At 44.5% G+C, this 19,002-nt stretch overlaps 1 pseudogene; it reads left to right on the top strand.

Annotated features, from left to right (window-relative positions):
* The first annotated feature begins 14,834 nt into the window (after window positions 1-14,834).
* Window positions 14,835-17,568, top strand: LOC138297068 (serine/arginine-rich splicing factor 3 pseudogene; annotated as a pseudogene).
* The last annotated feature ends 1,434 nt before the right edge of the window (window positions 17,569-19,002 follow it).

Below are 19,002 nucleotides of genomic sequence, written 5' to 3' on the forward strand. Positions count from 1 at the left end.
GTCATCAACATACTGCAACACTGTGCTGTCACACTGAAAATTGGTGAGGTCATTCTTGACCGTCCTGTTAAAGACACTAGGGGACTCACAGTACCCTTGAGATAATCTGGAATACAGGTACTGTGAACCACGATAGGAAAATGCAGTCAAATAATGACTGTCTTGGTGCAGGGGAATGGTGAAAAATGCATTCTTCAAGTCTATGACTGTAAAGTATCTAGCATCTTCGGGTATGTTGGTTAGGATGATGGAAGGATCAGGTACTACAGGGAATTCTGGTATCACTATGTCATTAAGGGGGCGCAGGTCTTGAATCATGCGCCACAAATTTCCCTTGGCCTTCTTTATAGGGTAAATTGGGGTGTTGCAGGGGGATACACCTGGGAATATGACTCCCTGCTCCACCAATGCCTGTATAACAGGTGCAATGCCCTCCTCTGCTTCTTTGGATGGAGGATATTGTCTCACTCTTGGCAGTATTGCTCCTTCCTTCAAAGTTATTCTGAATGGTACTGCTGTGCGGACGAGGCCTACATCATAAGGGCCTTTTGTCCATAAGTTAGAGGGTACCTGCGCAAGGTCATTATCTTTGATAGGACTGGAGACATTTATTGGTATCACAGGCCTTGTCTCCAGTGTGGTGCGTAAAGGTACACTGTTTTGAAAAACAATCTCTGTCCTTCTAAAGTCATCAGCAAACAACTGGTCATCCGATATGTCGCCCACCTGCATGTTGGGATCATAAAAGATGACACATGCCCACATCGCACCAGTGTGGTCACTTGCCCTCAGTGTCCCGTAGTTGGGGGACACTTCTAGAGCGTCTATTTCCAGAATGAGGTTTTTGTCTAATGTTTCAAAATAGGGGCCCTGTCGTCCAAAGAGAAAGTTTTTGGGTAATTCAACTAGTTTCCCTGTCAGTTCTCGTGTTTCTGCCATGATGGTGTACACTTCTCTAGTAAAGGCTAAAATGTCTACAGGTCTGGCTCTAACTTGGTTACCATCTGGGGGGGGAGTAACCATTGTCATGATGCGTGTACTAGATACTCAAGGTGTTGAACAGATCATAGTCCCATCCTCTTCAAAGTGAATAGTCATGTTTAATTTTGCCATGAGATCACGTCCTAGCAGATTAGCTGGTGCATTTGGGGAGAATAAGAAACATCCATCAACATACCTCCCCCCTATTTCCATCTCCACAGTTTTAGTGAATGGAACCTTCATTACAGCCGCTGTTTTCTCTATTTTATCTTTCTCGCTCTTTTCCTTTTCTTGTCTCTTCTTACAAAAATGTATTATGTGTGCTTGTATCTCTGTCCATGGTTTGGCTTCCAAGGCCACTATATTATCTCATTTATCCTGCACTTCAACTGGCAGACCCTTTTTCACTATATTGAAAAATAGTATTGCATTCTGTCCAGTGACATCCCAACTCTCCCCCACTTCTTGTGTCCATTTTTCCTTCATTCTGCTAAAGAATTCGGCTGGGTCCTCATTTGGCTGCATTGTTTGTGCCATAAGGGACCCAATGTCTGGCCTGTCTGGATACATTTTCCTCAGTTGTTTCCAAACAATTCCCCTTACTCTATTAAATGGTGCCCCATCACATTTTAGGTTAGTCAATATCACATCTTTTACTCCTGCCTTTGTGAACAGTGTGTCTGTCTCATCTCCCATAAGGGAACTTAGTAAACTCTTAGGCCTATATTTATACTTTTTGACGCACAACTGCGCCAACGCAGTTGTGCGTCAAAAATGTTAACGCCGGCTAACGCCATTCCAAAGCGCCATGCGGGCGCCTTATTTATTGGATGACGTTAGCCGGCGCTGCGGACTGGTGTGCCTCAAAAAAAATTACTCACACCAGGCAGCGCCGGCGTAGGGGAAAATGGAGCTTGGGCGTCAAAAAATGGGGCAAGTCAGGTCTGAGGCAAAATTTTGGCCTCAACCCGATTTGCGCCATTTTTTTTTACACCCAACCCCCAATGAAATGACTCCTGTCTTAGCAAAGACAGGAGTCATGCCCCCTTGCCCAATGGCCATGCCCAGGGGACTTATGTTGGGCATAGTGGCATGTAGGGGGGCACAAATCAGGCCCCCCTATGCCACAAAAAAAATAGAAAAAATATACTTACCTAAACTTACCTTAACTTCCCTGGGATGGGTCCCTCCATCCTTTGGTGTCCTCCTGGGGTGGGCAAGGGTGGCAGGGGGTGTTCCTGGGGGCATGGGAGGGCACCTCTGGGCTCCTTCTGAGCCCACAGGTCCCTTAACACCTGCCCTGACCCAGGCATTAAAAAACAGCGCCCATCAGGCTGGGCGCCGTTTTTTAAGGCCTGCCCCCTCCTGTGCGTCAAAATGACGTCACAATATAAATATGGGGCCTTAAAGTCATTTTTTAGAAGGGAACGCCTACCTTGCATATAATTAACGCAAGGCTGGTTCACCCTTCTAAAAAATGACGCACATGGTGGAACTTTGACGCCCGCGGGGTCGGACGTCAAAGTATAAATATGGGGCAGTGTTTGCGCAGAATGTGCGTCAAAAATTTTGACGCACATTCGGCGCAAACAGAGTATAAATATGCCCCTTAATGTCCCCTATTGCAAGAGTAATCCCTGCAGTATGTTTTTCCAGAGCTGCTATCCATTTCCCAGCACCCTCAGTAAGTTGTGGCAACTGTTTTTTAAGATTTTCTTTGTCCCTCTGGGGCCATGGAATATATTGAGGCGCCCCTGGGCCCTTGAATATCAAGGGCAGTTGTGACAGGATTGTAGTCCTATTGCCAGTAGGGTGACGAGAGTCATACTTACAAGCATATCTCTGCCACACCCTCAAACGTTTCTGCATATAGGGATAATCCCAGTAAGGATCCCCTGCACCCTGAAAAATTCACATTTCTGCATTAGCCATGTCTCGGGGTTCAAAGGAACCCTCTTGCGGCCATGGTGTCATCTGTGATGCCAATCCTTCTGTCTAACCTGCTAGATTGTCAGTAAAAGGGACAACATTATACCAACTATTTTCATACTGAGCTACTATTTCATTGGGTGTCAAATTATTGCCAGGACATACAGGGAATGCACGTGCCATGTCTTTCCTCATTGTCATTTTTCCTGCCATATCAAATGTTCCCTTTCTCTCAAATGGGCGTGCATGCGCCCCATCACATACTAATCTCTGTAATTCTCTTGGCTTCTTTTGTAAAGTCTGTCCTGTCTTACTGTTTTCTTCTCCCTCACAGGCATATTGTGACTGTTCCTTGGTATGGTCCTCAAAAAGGGACATTCTTTTAACATGTTCAGTGATGTCATCTAATGCCCCTTCTGATCCTTTGTAGGATTTTTCTAAATCCATATCTTCTTCACCTAAGCTGCTATGTGTGGAGACTATGTCCTCTAGTCCTTCTTGTTCAATCATTTGTGGCCTAGTGAGGGCCCTTGACTGCCTCAGGGGCCCTTCCTTCTTTTCCCAAGTCGCTCTTTTGTCTACCCGTCCATCTTCCTGCTCTGTGACCCACTTGCCTACACTATTCTCTTCTGCTCCTGAGTGCATGAACCTCCAGCACTCTGTGGGAGGACTTTCTGGTGTGAAAGCTAACCTTCGTGTCTCATTTTTAATATTGGTACTCGTTTTTTTCAAAACACCTTCCTTTTTTCTAGCCCCTTCCATTCTCTGTACCTCTCTTGATCCCTCATTAGGTATACCTTCATTCTTCCTAGTGAGGGACATCTCGTCCTCTAAATGAAGTGTAAATGTGGCATCTACTGTCCCTATGTATTTAGTACTGTCCCCACCTGACATTTCCCGTGGTGTACTGGCCATTTTAGGACATGGAGATGGGTGAACATATTCTCTATGCTTAGAAAAAGATTCTAATGGTGGGCTATACTCTGGGTCTGTATATCCCACAGCAGGAGGATGTGAAGAGGTGGGTAATGAGTGTGGGGCACCAGGTTGTAATGTATACATGCCCTGTACCTTTGCACTGCCTAACCTTAATTGCACATCTTGATAGGGGGTGGAGGAGCCAAAGGGAGGGTGTGAGGCTTTGTATTGGACTCATTCATATTTGTTTCACAAAAGACCCTCCATTGGTCTAGTGTGATCTTCCTTTTCTCTAGTTTATTTCCCTTATATTTACTTTGTAGGAAGGTGGCCATGTGTTCTATTATTGTATTATCAAATGTGCCCTCTTTGGGCCATGCATGTGCAAGTTTTAATGTTGCTTTGTGCCATTCCTTACAGTATTTTCCTATCCTGTCCCTGTCTCCTGAGAACACTTTAACCATGTGTTCTAAAGGAGACCCCATGTCTGTTTAGTGAACTTAATCTTTTGTACTATATGTTTGACACTCTAAATGGACTTCTATTTACTTCTTAGGATATTTCCAGACTTCACATAAACTGTTATTAGGCTGTGAAGGTGAACATCAGATATATATATATATATATATATATCCCTAATCTCTTAAAGATTTTGGCCCATATTTATACTTTTGTAGCGCCGCATTTGCGTCATTTTTTGACGCAGAAACGGCGCAAACTTGCAAATTACAATTGTATTTTGTAAGTTTGCGCCATTTTTGCGTCAAAAAGCGGCGCAAATGCGGCGCTAAAAAAGTATAAATACGGGCCCTTGTTCATTTACATATATATTGGGTAGGTGCATTTATGTGTGGCCTAAGTGGTTTGCTTGCCTGACACAACAAACAATAATGTTATTGTGATATATATATATACATGTTTATAAATTACTCATATCCTAAATTCCATACTGGGAGGTCCCTAATAAATGCATACAGTAGGAGGTCTAATACTAAATATGAGTCTGTTATTATTGCAGGGAATTCACGTGACTGTTGCCCATGGTTCCACTGAAAAATTGCAGTAACTTCAATATATTCACTTTCCTGCCACAAGGTGGCACCAGTGTCACACATGAAAACAAATTTAAAACTTTACTCTTGGAAAGACAACTACAACAGGTTTTGTAGATTTAAAAATAAACTCTTTTATTCTAATTATGCGAAAATCCTGTTCACATCTATCTGAAAGGTAGTTAAATATATTTGTATGAATAGTAGCTGATAATTCTCCTTCTATTTGTATACCTTCAATATATGTGTGTATGTCCCAGTCTATACTATTTGATATTTCATCTAGCCTCCAATCTTGAGGCTCTATAGTTGCATAATGGGGATAATAGTTAGTAGTGTCAATATTTGTTATGGCGTTCATGAGGCTACTACACTACTTTTAACTTGGAGGATAATGTCCTTGTATTAGTTCTTTGAATAATTTTTTATAATTGTCTAACAGGAATTTCTCTTATGTCAAGGTAGGTTGTTTTTTTAGGCCTAGGGGTGATATACTATAAATACCTAGGCATTCCTAAACTGCTGATCTACTAAGGTCAGTTCTGTTGCAGAGGGCGACAGCCTGACCGTTATAAAAATGAATAATTAATTCAGGGATGTGGAATTAATTAGTTGACTTTTTTGGGACATTACTTCACTTTTGAGTATACTGTTATACCTTAACCTTCATAAGAATAGGAGGTCTGATACTTATTCTTAAATTATACACTAAATAACATAAACATATATATTGACATTATTATGTGGCCACATTTCTATCTATACATGCACAGTAATTCTCAATTTCATACTAGGACAAACAAAATACTGCTGGTCACTTCCCTCTGGATTCATAGAGGGGACAACTTTTCACTATTTGCAACTGACTTCCAGACTTAATGTCTGGGTTAGGTTGACATGAGTGTTCTTTAGAACATACACTGATTGCTCAGCCCCAAGTCCACCACTTCTCCTGACCACTTTTGACTTACTTAGTCAAGCTCCCTGTATCTTCCGGACTCACCACCGGATCCCTTAATATTATCTCAATTCATACACAATCTTGCATGCAAACACAAACATTACATACATTACAGTGTCAAAATTGTAACTGTCTTTATAAAATAAAAGGAACAGACCTCGTACTTTGTCCACTTCACTACCTTCCACTGAGACCCATATGTCCCCACAAAATCAGAGATTTTTACATAAATGTTGGCATCTCCCTTACCTCTTTAAAAAGTGCGCAAATCACCTTGTGGAGACAGGCAGGGCCCCCAGTCCAGCAGTTGGTGAGATCAAAGTAGAGCTCCTGGCTTAGCTAGCCAATATGTTAGAGGGAAATCTGTTAATAAAATAAGACAGATCAATTTGACACAATAATATAGGTTCAATCGATTTTCAGCTGGGAACAACAGGCAGTCTCAACATAGAGGCCATGATTGAAGTTCAAAGTTCTGGTTCAAACACCAGTAGCATTTATACTGTAAAAAGCACAAAAAACTGTGGTGAAGAGTTCACCATTGACGTAAGCAACTACAAGCAGTACAGATAAGATAATGAGGTGCCTCTGGAAAGAAGCACTTGCACTTGTTGGCCTCATGGGTGGGTAAGTTACACTGACGTCATTCACCATATCTATCTTTCTGCACAAGAGATTATGGGGGTCATTCCGACCCTGGTGGTCGGCGGAGAAGCGGCAGTCTTACTGCCAACAGGCTGGCGGTAAAAACTTTGCAATTATGACCATGGCGGTTACCGCCATGGTCATCCACCACTTCTCCGTTCCGCCCGCCAGGGCGGAGACAACCGCTGGGCTGGAGACCTGGGTCTCCAGCCCGGCGGTCGTCACAATACCGTCGGCGGTATTATGACCCAACTGACCGCCATGGATTTCATGGGGTTTGGAACCGTCATGAAATCCATGGCGGTAAGCACTATCAGTGCCAGGGAATTCCTTTCCTGGCACTGATAGGGGTCTCGCCCACCCCCCACCCCCACCCGAGTCCTTCCCCTACACCCCCACCACCCCTGCCACCACCCAAAGGTGGCAGGACCCCCCTCCCCGCCCCTACCCCCAACATCACATCACTCATACACACCTGACACGCACGCAGGCACCACGAAAACACATACCAGCACACATCAACATACATGCCAACAGCCACACACACAGTCATGCACGCACACCCACATTCAGACATACATGCACACATCCATACAGACATACTTACAGACATACACGCACTCATTTCCAAACACACAACACCCCCGCAAGCATACACGCACTCACACACCCCCTCTACATACACACACGCACACCCCCATGCACCAACACAACACACAACACCCCCCCACCCCCCTCCCCTAACGGACGAGCAACTTACCTGGTCCGTTGATCCTCCGGGACGGGACGGGATCCATGGGGGCTGCTCCGCCGCCACCACACCATCAACAGAACACCGCCACGCCGAATCACAGGACGTGATTCGGTGGGCGGTGTTCTGTTGACGTAGCGGTGGAGCAACCTCCACTTCCCCGCCACCCGCCAGTATGGCTGCTGGTGGCTCTCCATCCGAAAAAGGACGCAGGGCTGCCAGCAGTCATAATACGGCAAGCGGAAAACCGCCACCACTTGCGGTCTTCAGCACGGCGGTCCCTCTGCGGTCTTCTCAAAAGACCGCCGAGGTCAAAATGACCCCCTGTTTGTTGCGTGCTGCTCATGGTAGCCCTGCCTTTCAAATACTTATCTGACACTTACACAGTTCCCCTTACCACGATATGAATGACTTGTGGTTTTTAGGACCCCTGTACTAAGGAAGGATACACCCTTTTTGTTCCACCCTGTTCGTGCTAAGTGAACATTTTGAAAGCAACAGTTGGTTCAGCTTTAAAGAAAAACTCTCATTCTAATGTGGCTTGGGCCGCTTGCGTGTTTAAGCACAGCTAACTTAACAATGCAGCATGTGTATAAGTTTCCTAAGTAATAAGTGTTTGTTTGTCCTAAATATGTCCTGCCTTTTCTATTGAACCCACAGTCTGTCTTTTTTTAACATGTCATGTATTAAGCCTTTCACTACTTACATTGGTTTACAACTATCTAGCCTAAAATGTTTGTATTGGGATTTGGGAACTTATGTTTGTTTGTATGTGATGTATTCCTATTCTTCCTACATCAAGTGGATAAGTTGCACATTACGTAAAATGTCACTGGCTTAGTTCCTAAAGGATGAGCATATTTTTTGCCTAACTCTCCACATTGCCTTTAATTATCGATATAGTGCAAAAATCATCAATGTACTAGTGTCCAATCTCAAAATCCTTAGAGCCATCTTATGCTCCCTCATACCCAAATTCTAGCACGGTATGATTATCAAGCACCTCCTACTGCTCATGTAGGCCAGGCAGATAAACAGGACATGCTCAAAGGTTTCCTTGTGGTCACCACAGGGCAAGCACCATCATCCTCAGCCCTAGGGGCTCATGTGCCCACTTTGCAGTGAAGCAAAGAAGGGGCAAAGTCGCATACCAGAATTGCAGATCCAAACGCCTAGCTACGGGTGACTCTATCTTATCAAGGAAATCCTCCTTTGTAAAGGGGTCCTGAACAGGAAGGAAAGCATCAGTTAGTGAACCAAGTTCTGTCTCAGTATGTAACAGACACGCTTTGCATTGCCAGTAGGCTAATTATATTTGTACATTAGAATTTGCCCCGGCTACATCATTGGTACTCCACAGGTGTTATTTCCTGATCTCTAGCAGGGTGTTTTTCACATATTTCAGCCAGGGTATGCTACAAGAACTAGAGAGGTAAAGGATTTCCTCTAAACCATTCTGATAAGAGGGGAGCTCTGGGGTAGCCCAGAATGTCATCAAGTAAAGTATGGGAAGCATTCCTATTCTTCCTATTCTACCGGATAGTGGTATAAGCCCAAAGTTCAGCCTAAGTGGAAGCAGAGGAGTGCTTATGGGTACAAATGGCAGCTGGCGCATAAGTTGATTTACTACTGTGACTAAGGAAGTCACTTCCAAATGCCCCCACAGCTTTGAATTATAAGAAGCCGTCCCAAGGGCCTGGTGGTTGTAGATCTGTGTTTGCTGGCTGAATGGGTCAAAACTGTGAGCTATGAGACAATTTTGTTATTCCTCCCACAACTTGTTCCAACTTTCATCTACGCTGTGTGATGTGTGGTATGCCACCCACGTGACCTGTTAGTGTAATACTCAAATACACAAAAGTGTGCACGCGCTCAAGTGGAGTCCCTACTAATGTTGTATTAATCCTAGTTGAGTGCCCTGGGAGAATAGTGGACAAATGTATTATTTTCTGGCCTGGAACAAAAATTCTACTGTGATTATTGATATTTGATTGAAATAATGAATTGTTTTAAGGTCGTACAGGATTTGTTTGGAGGCGATGTGGCCGTACCTATTAGAGATGGATAAAAGGCACCACTGGAAGATACGCTAGGTCATTATATAGCAATAAAGGGCTCCACACATGCATTTGGCTTGCTCAATCGAATAACATCTCAGAAAAAGAGGATGAATTGAGGTTTCCAAGTTATAGCACATTTAACCTGAGAATTATTGAAAAGTTAGGGAGGGCATTATATGAGATGAAACCACCTTCTAGACCTACACAGTATGAGGCGATAAGCGCTTGGGAATGTGCTGCTCATGCTAGAGTGAAAGAAATGTATGAGGGAAGCCCTGTGTACTTATACTGATGCTAGATGGGATGCTGAACAAAAGAAGTGAACATCTGACATGATAGAAGCAGTTAGATTGCACCCAGCCTTAACAAGTGAAGCATTCGAGAGAGAGAAGAAAAAGAACAAGAAAGTGCAGGATTGAATGGAAAATGAGGTAGATGATATGAATGAGATCAGTGACAATGATTCTGGTGATAGCCTAATAGATGTATTATTGTCATCTCCATATAAGGAAACCCAAATAGACGGAAGTGATACCACCAATGGTGCTGGGGATATCGGATTGGCTACTACTTCAATCAATGCGAATCCTGGTTTAGTGGGGATTACTCTGGAGAATGTGTATCATGAACCAATGAAGAAGGTTCAGGAATTCATGCTACTGCTACCCATGCTATCCAAAACACTGCTGATGCTGCAACTGTCCCAGTTACTATTGGTTCTGTGGTCCCCATTTATAAGCTTGATTTCCCAGGAAAGAAAACTTATAATTTTGCTGTCCCAAATGCAAAGACCTTTCAGGTAATGTTGCTGCGAACCCCGACACAAGAGGATTTGTTACTCTAATTCTAAAGAACACAAGCTCTCCATGTATGACGAGTGCTGATTCAATGTTAAATAATACAGGGTACAGTTCCATAGGTATGTATCAGAGAATGCCAACTTCTAGTGTACCCGTATGGGAGACATCTTTAAATTCCAGCAGCAGTATCCACAGAGATTGGGATATGTCTAAAGTCCCTGTGGTGTCACAAGTCCTAGTGCTATAGAAATATATGAGTGGGTGAAAGTTTTTAATTCTCCTTCGAGTGACAGCAGAGGCTCTGAGCTGAGTCAAGGAATGATTCAGTCACCTATGAGATAGAATTTGATGGATGTGGCTAGACTGAAGTTAGAATTGAATGAAATGATTAGCAGGAGACTTTAAATGGCATGTTTAGATACTTATCAAGAAAATGAGGCTGTATTCATGTGTAATGAAGTTACCTGATGTGCATGATGAGTTTATGGCAAACTATCTAAGCTGGCTCAGAAATATGTGATAGACTTGAACAAGAACAAAACATTGTAGAAGATTTATAGTGTATCTTTAATGAGGAAGATATAGCCCTTATTAGAACTTCAGGGATGAAAGTACAAATGAAAGAGCTAATTCAAAAATGTGGTAATGGAATGAGCTAGATACATGGGAAAGCTAATGGGTGAGAAAGAAAGAACCAAAAAGACAGACAGCGGAAACACCTCCTCCTATAGAAGGAGCGGCAAGCACACCAAATTTCCCATTGAGAGAAGTGCCAGATAGTGGCTATTTTCATGTTCCGAAGCTAAGGGAAAAGCCAGTAGAGTGGGACAAGCGGGTTGAGTGATTTGTGAGGATCTCAGAAGTGTTGTGTGTTGATTTGGAAACTCTGTTTGGCATTGTGCTTCTGAATGAGTTGTGGGAAGAATGTAAGATAGCCGTTGAATGGCCTGAGTCAAAACTGATGAGGAACGTAGTGGCGAAAGGCCCTTCACCGTTCGTGATGAAAAAGTATCAGTATGTGATGACATTCTTGAAGTCAAAGGTGTTACTCGATCAAAATCGAAAGAGTGACTCAAGAACCCAAAGAGTCAATCCATGCTTATTATGAGAAATTGTTGTAGGTGCTCAAGCAGTATGATGAAGTATATGGGACATTTTGTGTTGAGGTTTTTGACAAGATTGAGACATGAAATAAGCATGATGATTCAACAGCATTCGATTTGTTGGCAGAATAAATCTGTTGACGGAATTTTGAGACAAATGAAGTACTGCAGTGATGACATAGAGATGAAACAGAAGACACCAAAGGAAAGGTTAATGATTGCTCAGATGAAGGCTGGTCAGAGAAGTGAACATAAACAAATTAAGGCACATACTAAAATAATATACAGCCTTTAGGCAATCAGGTGTTTTCTTTTCGATAGTTTATTCCTGGCCACTTTGGTCTCTTCTTGTGACCAACAGTCCCAGCCAACATGTGCTTCGTCATCTGGGGGTCTCCTTTTGACTTCATCAGAGCTGGAAATAATACAAAACAACTACTATTGTATAAAATATAAAAGGTCTCTCTGTAATACTATCACCAATTTTCTCTATCCATGTACAATCTCATAGCACCATAGATCATGCATGTAGAAATTGATTTGCAACAGAAACACTTTTACCCAATTATTCCAAGATTAACATCTCCATAAATTCTTGATCAAATCCCTCTATTTTCCATTGTTATATATATATATATATATATATATATATATATATATATATATATATATATACACAGTGAAACTGTGCAGTCCACCTGTGTAATATTCAATGGAACATGCTGCGTAATTCAAAATCAAACTGGTAAATGATGGTTCTTATACTGGATTGTTTAGCATGATGACTTGCTATGATCCCTTAAGATGCAGTCAAGTCTGAGGTCTGGGTTTGTCAGAAAAGGACGTTAGGTTGATCAAAGGTGTTGAACTCAATCATATCACAGTGAAGTGAAATGCTGAATATCCGAGAGCACCCCAATATAATCTGACATTTGAAACGATTGCTGGGATTATCCTAGTAATTTTATCTATGATTCAACCAGGTATTCTGAAAGGGATTATGAGGAGTATGTTCCATTCACCAATTATGGATTTACAGAATCTAAGTGGGAAACACTGCATCATTCAAGATTTGAGGAAAGTGAACAAAATTGTTGTTCCCTGTTATCCCGTGTTACTGAATTCAGCTGTGATTTTGTTTCAGATTCCAAGTGAGGCAGAGTGGTTCATTGTTTTTGATTTGTGGTAACCCTTCTTTTCCATACCCTTGCATGAGAACGGTCAGTTCCTCTTTGCATTACAGTTGGGCAATTGTATTTTGGCACAGTGCCAGGTCCTGCAAGAGTATACAGAGAGTCCCTCCATCTTCAGCCAAATTCTCAAGAAGAATCTGTAGTCTTTGGTGCTGCCTTGCAACTCAATCCTAGTCCAATATATCGACAACCTACTGGTGGCGTTGAATACTAAAGAATCCTGTAAGCAAGATACCTTAACATTGTTGAAAAACCTGGCTGAGAATGGACATAAAGCGGGTCATTCCGACCCTGGCGGTCGGTGGCCGCCAGGGCCACCGACCACGGGAGCACCGCCAACAGGCTGGCGGTGCTCCTACGAGCATTCTGACCGCGGCGGTTTAGCCGCGGTCAGACGCGGAAAGCCAGCGGTCTCCCGCTGACTTTCCGCCGCTCGTAGGAATCCTCCATGGCTGCGGAGCGCGCTCCGCAGCCATGGAGGATTCCGACTCCCCCTCCCGCCATCCAGTTCCTGGCAGTTCTCCCGCCGGGAACCGGATGGCGGGAGGGGGAGTCGCGGGGCCCCTGGGGGCCCCTGCCGTGCCCATGCCTATGGCATGGGCACGGCAGGGGCCCCCGTAAGAGGGCCCCTAAAAGTATTTCAGTGTCTGCAAAGCAGACACTGAAATACGCGACGGGTGCAACTGCACCCGTCGCACCTTCCCACTCCGCCGGCTCTATTACGAGCCGGCGTCATCGTGGGAAGGGAGTTTTCCCCTGGGCTGGCGGGCGGTCTTGCGAAGACCGCCCGCCAGCCCAGGGGAAAACTCGGAATACCCTCCGCGGTCTTTCGACCGCGGAGCGGTATTTCGGAGGGGGGAAGTCTGGCGGGCGGCCTCCGCCGCCCGTCAGACTCAGAATTAGGGCCAAAGTGTCCCTAGGCAAGTTGCAGTGTTGTCAGAAAGATTCAACTGTGCCACATTTACAAAACAGCACTAAGCCACTTTTTTGTGGCTTAATGCCACCTTGAAAATATGGGCCCCTCTGATGCAGTTTTCTATGGAGGAGGGCCGTACAATTAATATTTCTGTGAGTGTTCCATTGCAACCCCCATTGCTTTTGGCGTTGCCCCAGATTTACAAGAAGTTCCAAATCTGTGGCAGAAGCAAAAACTAATGCCACTCCAGGGGTGGCGGTAGCTTGGCACAACAAGGAAACTTACTTTTATTCCTCCTTGTTATTGCATTTAAGGCCATGAATGAAGGTTTATATGCAAGAAGGAGTCCCTTCTTGCACATAAGCAATCCTTCAAAAATTACAATTTGCTACTTCTATGTGTGTAACATTCTGCAGCACACATAGAAGTGCCAAATCGCAATTGTCGATGGTTTATGTACAGGAAGGAACACCTTCCTGCACATAAACAATCAATCACATCAAAGAAGACACCTTTGCACTATGGTGCAAGGGTGCCTCCGCTGGTGCTGGGAGCTAAGTTTAGTGCCAGTGCAGGGGGAAACACAAGGGTGCATTGTATTTTAGTAAATACGGCGCATCCCTGCATTTCTAAAGTGATGCAGTGCGGCACTGCAAATTGTGGCGCAGCAATGTGCCACTTTTTTGTAAATCTGGCCATAAGTCCCATAGGAAACCAGAAGGTCCCTTCAACATAATGCAATTGGACTTTATCAAGATTCCTGTGTGTAACAGCCTGTGATATGTCCTGGCGGTTGTGTGCATCTTCTCACATTGGGTTGAAGCTTACCCGACCAGACTAAATGACAGGTCCAGGTTTATGACTTTAAGATATAGACTGAGGGACTCATTTCAGTAATGAGGTCCTGAGAGTGCTGTGCACAGCATTGCAAGTAGAACAGAGGTTACATTGAAGCTATAGCCCTGAGGCTTTCAGTCTTGTTGAACAGGTTAATGTAATGGGACACTGAAATCCAGATTGGTGAAAGTGTGTGCTTCAGCATCTTTGAAGATGGCCTGATGCTTTGTCTCTTGTGTTAATGAGTCTTTGCAGTGTCCCTGATTGGAAGACTGGACTGTCTACCCAGGAGATGATCATGGACAGAGCTCTGAGATTAACAACTATTTCTGCAAATGAACATTACAGATTATATGATCCTTGATTCCTGGAAAGGGCTAGCTGATGTTGTGCATTTTGTATCTCATCACAATGGAGCAGCAACACCCCTCCCCCCCACAGAACAGTCCTATGACATTAGTCTGGGTCTTGCTGAAGAAACATTTAGGGAAAATATATTTGGAGCCACGTTGGCGTGGACTGTATCAGATCACCTTGGTGACAACAAAAACTTTTAAATGTGAGTTTTCCCTAACTGGATACATGCTTCCCGGACTTGCAGGCCATTTTGTCATCAGGATGAGGCAGGAGAGGCTGTGGGAGCTGAAGTCAAAGATTGCTAGGGTGCAGGACACATTCCAGAGAGGCCATGCATCTGAATTCTTTCCCTTTGGATTGTAAGGTCTATGTTGGGAACCTCAAGAACAATGGAAACAAGACAGAATTGGAGCACACATTTGGGTACTATGGACTGCTGCAGAGTGTGTTGGTGGCTCAAACCCACCTGGTTTTGCGTTTGCTGAATTTGAAGATCCATGGGATGTAGCATAGGGTGAGAGAATCAGATGGAAGAATGCTGTGTGGCAGCTGTGTAATAGTTGAACTGTCGAATGGTGAAAAAAATGTAGAAACTACGGTCGCTCTCTGTTAGAAATGGGGTCTTTGGCAGTCAGGTTACCCCCTGTCCAAGCAAGGATCCTCTCTCTAGTCAGGGTAAGTCACAAACAATCCAAATTATCCTGTGCCCACCCTCTGGTAGCTTGTCACTGAGCAGTCAGGCTTAACTTAGATGGTAAGGTGTAAAGTATTTGTGCAATAAATCATGCAATAACCCAGTATAAACACCACAAAAAGACAAGACACAGGTTTAGAAAACTATAGAATATTTATCTGATTAAATGCAGGTCAAAACGATCAAATCAAAACGATCAATATTTGATATTTGAAATATCACTTTATAAAATGATAGAAAAGAGTCTTAGGTTCTTAAAAGCAATAAGTGTCTCTTGCAAGCACAGAGTGCCTGGTTTGTGTTGAAATTATCCACACGGGACCGCAGAAGAGGAGATGCGTGGAAAAAGGGGAGGTTTGCGTTGGATTATCCAGGCGCACACAGACGATGCGTCAATGCTTTTCCATGCAACAAGGGCTTTGTGTTGATTTCTGGCACGCAGACTTGGATCTTCTTCTGATTGCGGGGTATTTGGATGCCCCGGGGACAATGTGGAGAAACCCTCGGTGTGCAGGACGAAGTCACAGGAGCTGCGTTAATCCGGTTGGCGATGAGGGGAAGTTTTTGTAGCATGGCAGGCGCTGCATCGATTCTTCTCGCAGGAAGTTGGGCTGCATTGTTGTGGGTGGGCGGAGCATCGATGCAGTGGGCCATGCGTAGAAGTTCCAGTCGCAGCACTGGTGCTGCATCGATCTCCACTCGGGAAGCCAGGCTGCGTTGTTCCAGTTCGGCTTGAGGTGATTTTCGCACTGCAATGCAGGCTGTGCGTCGATTCCGGCAGGCTGCACGTTGATTTTTTGCCGCACAAGGAGTTCTTTGCAGAGATGAAGCCTTTTTGGACCTGAGATTTCAGAAAACATGAGGCAAGCTCATTCCAAGCCCTTGGAGAGCACTTCTCAGCAGAGTCAGAGGGCAGCAAGGCAGCAGGGAAAAAGCAAGGCAGCAGTCCTTTTCAGCAAAGCAGTCAGGTGAGTCCTTTGGGCAGCCAGGCAGCTTCTCTTGGCAGGTTGCAGGTTCTGGTTCAGAGTTCCTTCCACAGTAGATATCTTTTCCAGAAGTGTCTGAGTTGGTAGGGTCAGAGGCCCTGTTTGAATACCCAAATGGGCCTTTGAAATGGGGGAACTTCAAAGAGTGGCTTAGAAGTGCACAAGGTCCCCTTTCAGTTCCATTCTGTCTGCCAGGGTCCCAGTAGGGGGTTTGACAGTCCATTGTGTGAGGGCAGGACACTGTCCTTTGACATGTAAGTATCAGGCCCTCCACCCTCCCATCCCAAGAAGACCCATTCAGTATGCAGATGCGTGCAGGTGTGACTGAGCATCCTGTGTTTGGGGTTTTCTGAGTGAAATGCACAAGGGAGCTGTCAACTAACCAAGCCAGACGTGGATTGTAAGGCACAGAAGGATTTAAGTGCAGAGAAAGGCTTACTTTCTAAAAGTGGCATTTCTAAAATAGTAATATTAAATCCAACCTCACCAGTCAGCAGGATTTTGTATTACCATTCTGGCCATACTAAACTTGACCTGGTTGCTCCTTTCAGATCAGAATCTATCACTCAAACAGTATGTGAGGGTAGTCCTAATGGTAGCCTATGAAAGGAGCAGACCTCACAGCAGTGTCAAAACAAATTTAGGAGTTTTACACTACCAGGACATATAAACTACAAAGGTATATGTCCTGCCTTTTCCCTACATAGCACCCTGTCCTATGGGTTGCCTGGGCCTACCTTAGGGGGTGACTTATATGGAGGAAAAGGGGAGTTTAAGGCTTGGCAAGTACTTTTAAATCGCAAGTCAAATTGGCAGTGAAACTGAACACACAGGCCTTGCAGTGGCAGGCCTAAGACATGGTTAAGGGCTACTTATGTAGGTGGCACAACCAGTGTTGCAGGCCCACTAGTAGTATTTAATTTACAGGCCCTGGGCACATGTAGTGCACTTCCCTAGGGACATACAAGTAAATTAAATATGCCAATTGGGTATGAGCCAATGTCACCATGTTTTAGGGACCGAGCATATGTACTTTAGCACTGATAAGGAGTGGTAAAGTGCGGAAAGTCCTAAAGCCAGCAAAAACAGTATTAAAAAGTGGAGGGGGGCAGGCAAAAAGTTGAGGGAGATGACCCTAGGGCTGTCAGGTCTAACACTCTACATCATGGGGTGGGGGTAGACGTCCAAGAGATGATTATAGAGGCCGAAGGAGACCCCCCACTCTTTGCAGGTCACCATGATGAAGGAGCTTCTCTCACAGCCGTAGCACGTCTTTCTCCAGAGACCGAAGAAGCAAAAGATCCTTATCCATAGAGCGGATCCATAAGCCTTTGCATTCATTCTCGAGATCCCAAAGCCGCCCTAGATCAAATGAAAGAATATAGGGGCATATTTATACTCTGTATGCGCCATTTGCGCATAATTTATTTTGACGCAAAACAGCACAAACATAACGCCATATTTATATTCTGATGTTAGACCCGTCTAGCATCAAAATATAGGACCTAACGTCATTTTTTTGGATGCGTGAACCAACCTTGCTTCAATGAGATGCAAGGTAGGCTTTCCCATCCAAAAAAGACGCTATCCCCATAGCCCCATATTTATCTACCCATGCTAAAATGAAGCACTGGTGGGAGGCGAACCCAATAAAATGATTTAAACCCCATTTTCCATCAAAGGCCAATATACCACTACTTAAGGAAAACTCACAGAAGGAACATTTGCCACCTCCAGGACAACATGGAAGTCACACTGTCCAAGCAAGGCACATGCCACAGACGTCCGCAATGACAGCAGCTCTCTCCACCACTAGTACAGCAACCCCAAACACCACCACAGCACCCACAAAGGCAACGCAGAAGGCAGGAGAGGATATTTCAGCAGGGTACAACCCTCCTTGGCCTCAGGGAGCAAGACATCATCAGAACTTGCCGTCTCAACCGGGAATCCATTCTACGCCTGCTGAATCACATTCCTCCAGTCATCACAGCCAGGCTGCAAACTCCCAATAACATACCACCTATCACAAAGCTCCTCACTGTTCTGCACATGCTGGCTTCTGGATCCTTTCAGACAGCAGGGGCAGTAGTGGCTGGTGTCTCCCAGCCATCAATATCAGTCGTCCCACCTAAGGTCCTAGATGCCATCATCCACCTAACACCCTGCCACATTAGCTTCCCAAACACCCAGCAACTGCAGCAGAAGACCAAGCAAGGTTTCTATCTAATTGCTGGGTGTCTGCATGTGCTGGGTGCAATGGACTGCACCCATGTACAACTGGGGCCGCCTGCTGACACAGAACATCTCTACAGGAGCCGCAAGCACCCCCATTTGATTAATGTGCAGGCCATTGTGGACCGCTGTGGGCTCTTCACGAACATCTCACCCAAGTATCCCGGCAGCGTCCATGATGCATTCATATTCTGGCACTCCACCATCAACAAGCGGTTCCAGGATGGACAATATGGCAATGGCCTACTTGTTGGTAAGTCAACCAACAAATCAAAACACACACAACGTACCAACCCTGTAGGAAAAACAACATATACACCACACCAAATACACATGGACATGGGACCACAGATGTACTGGCAACAACACATATGCAACATGCTGCATACACAGCAATGATTGGACATCACCTAACATAGCCACAAACTGACAGACACATCATGTGAAGGACAGGTGGAGCTATGTCCCCTTTTTTATACAGAAGAAAACCACAAACCACTACAAGTGTCCACTGGTTTCCTACTAAAAATACTTCACACACTTTAGACCAAACTAACAATAGCTCTGCTATGTAAATGGCATAT

Source organism: Pleurodeles waltl, chromosome 5, assembly GCF_031143425.1.
Source record: "Pleurodeles waltl isolate 20211129_DDA chromosome 5, aPleWal1.hap1.20221129, whole genome shotgun sequence".
Taxonomy (NCBI): Eukaryota; Metazoa; Chordata; class Amphibia; order Caudata; family Salamandridae; genus Pleurodeles; species Pleurodeles waltl.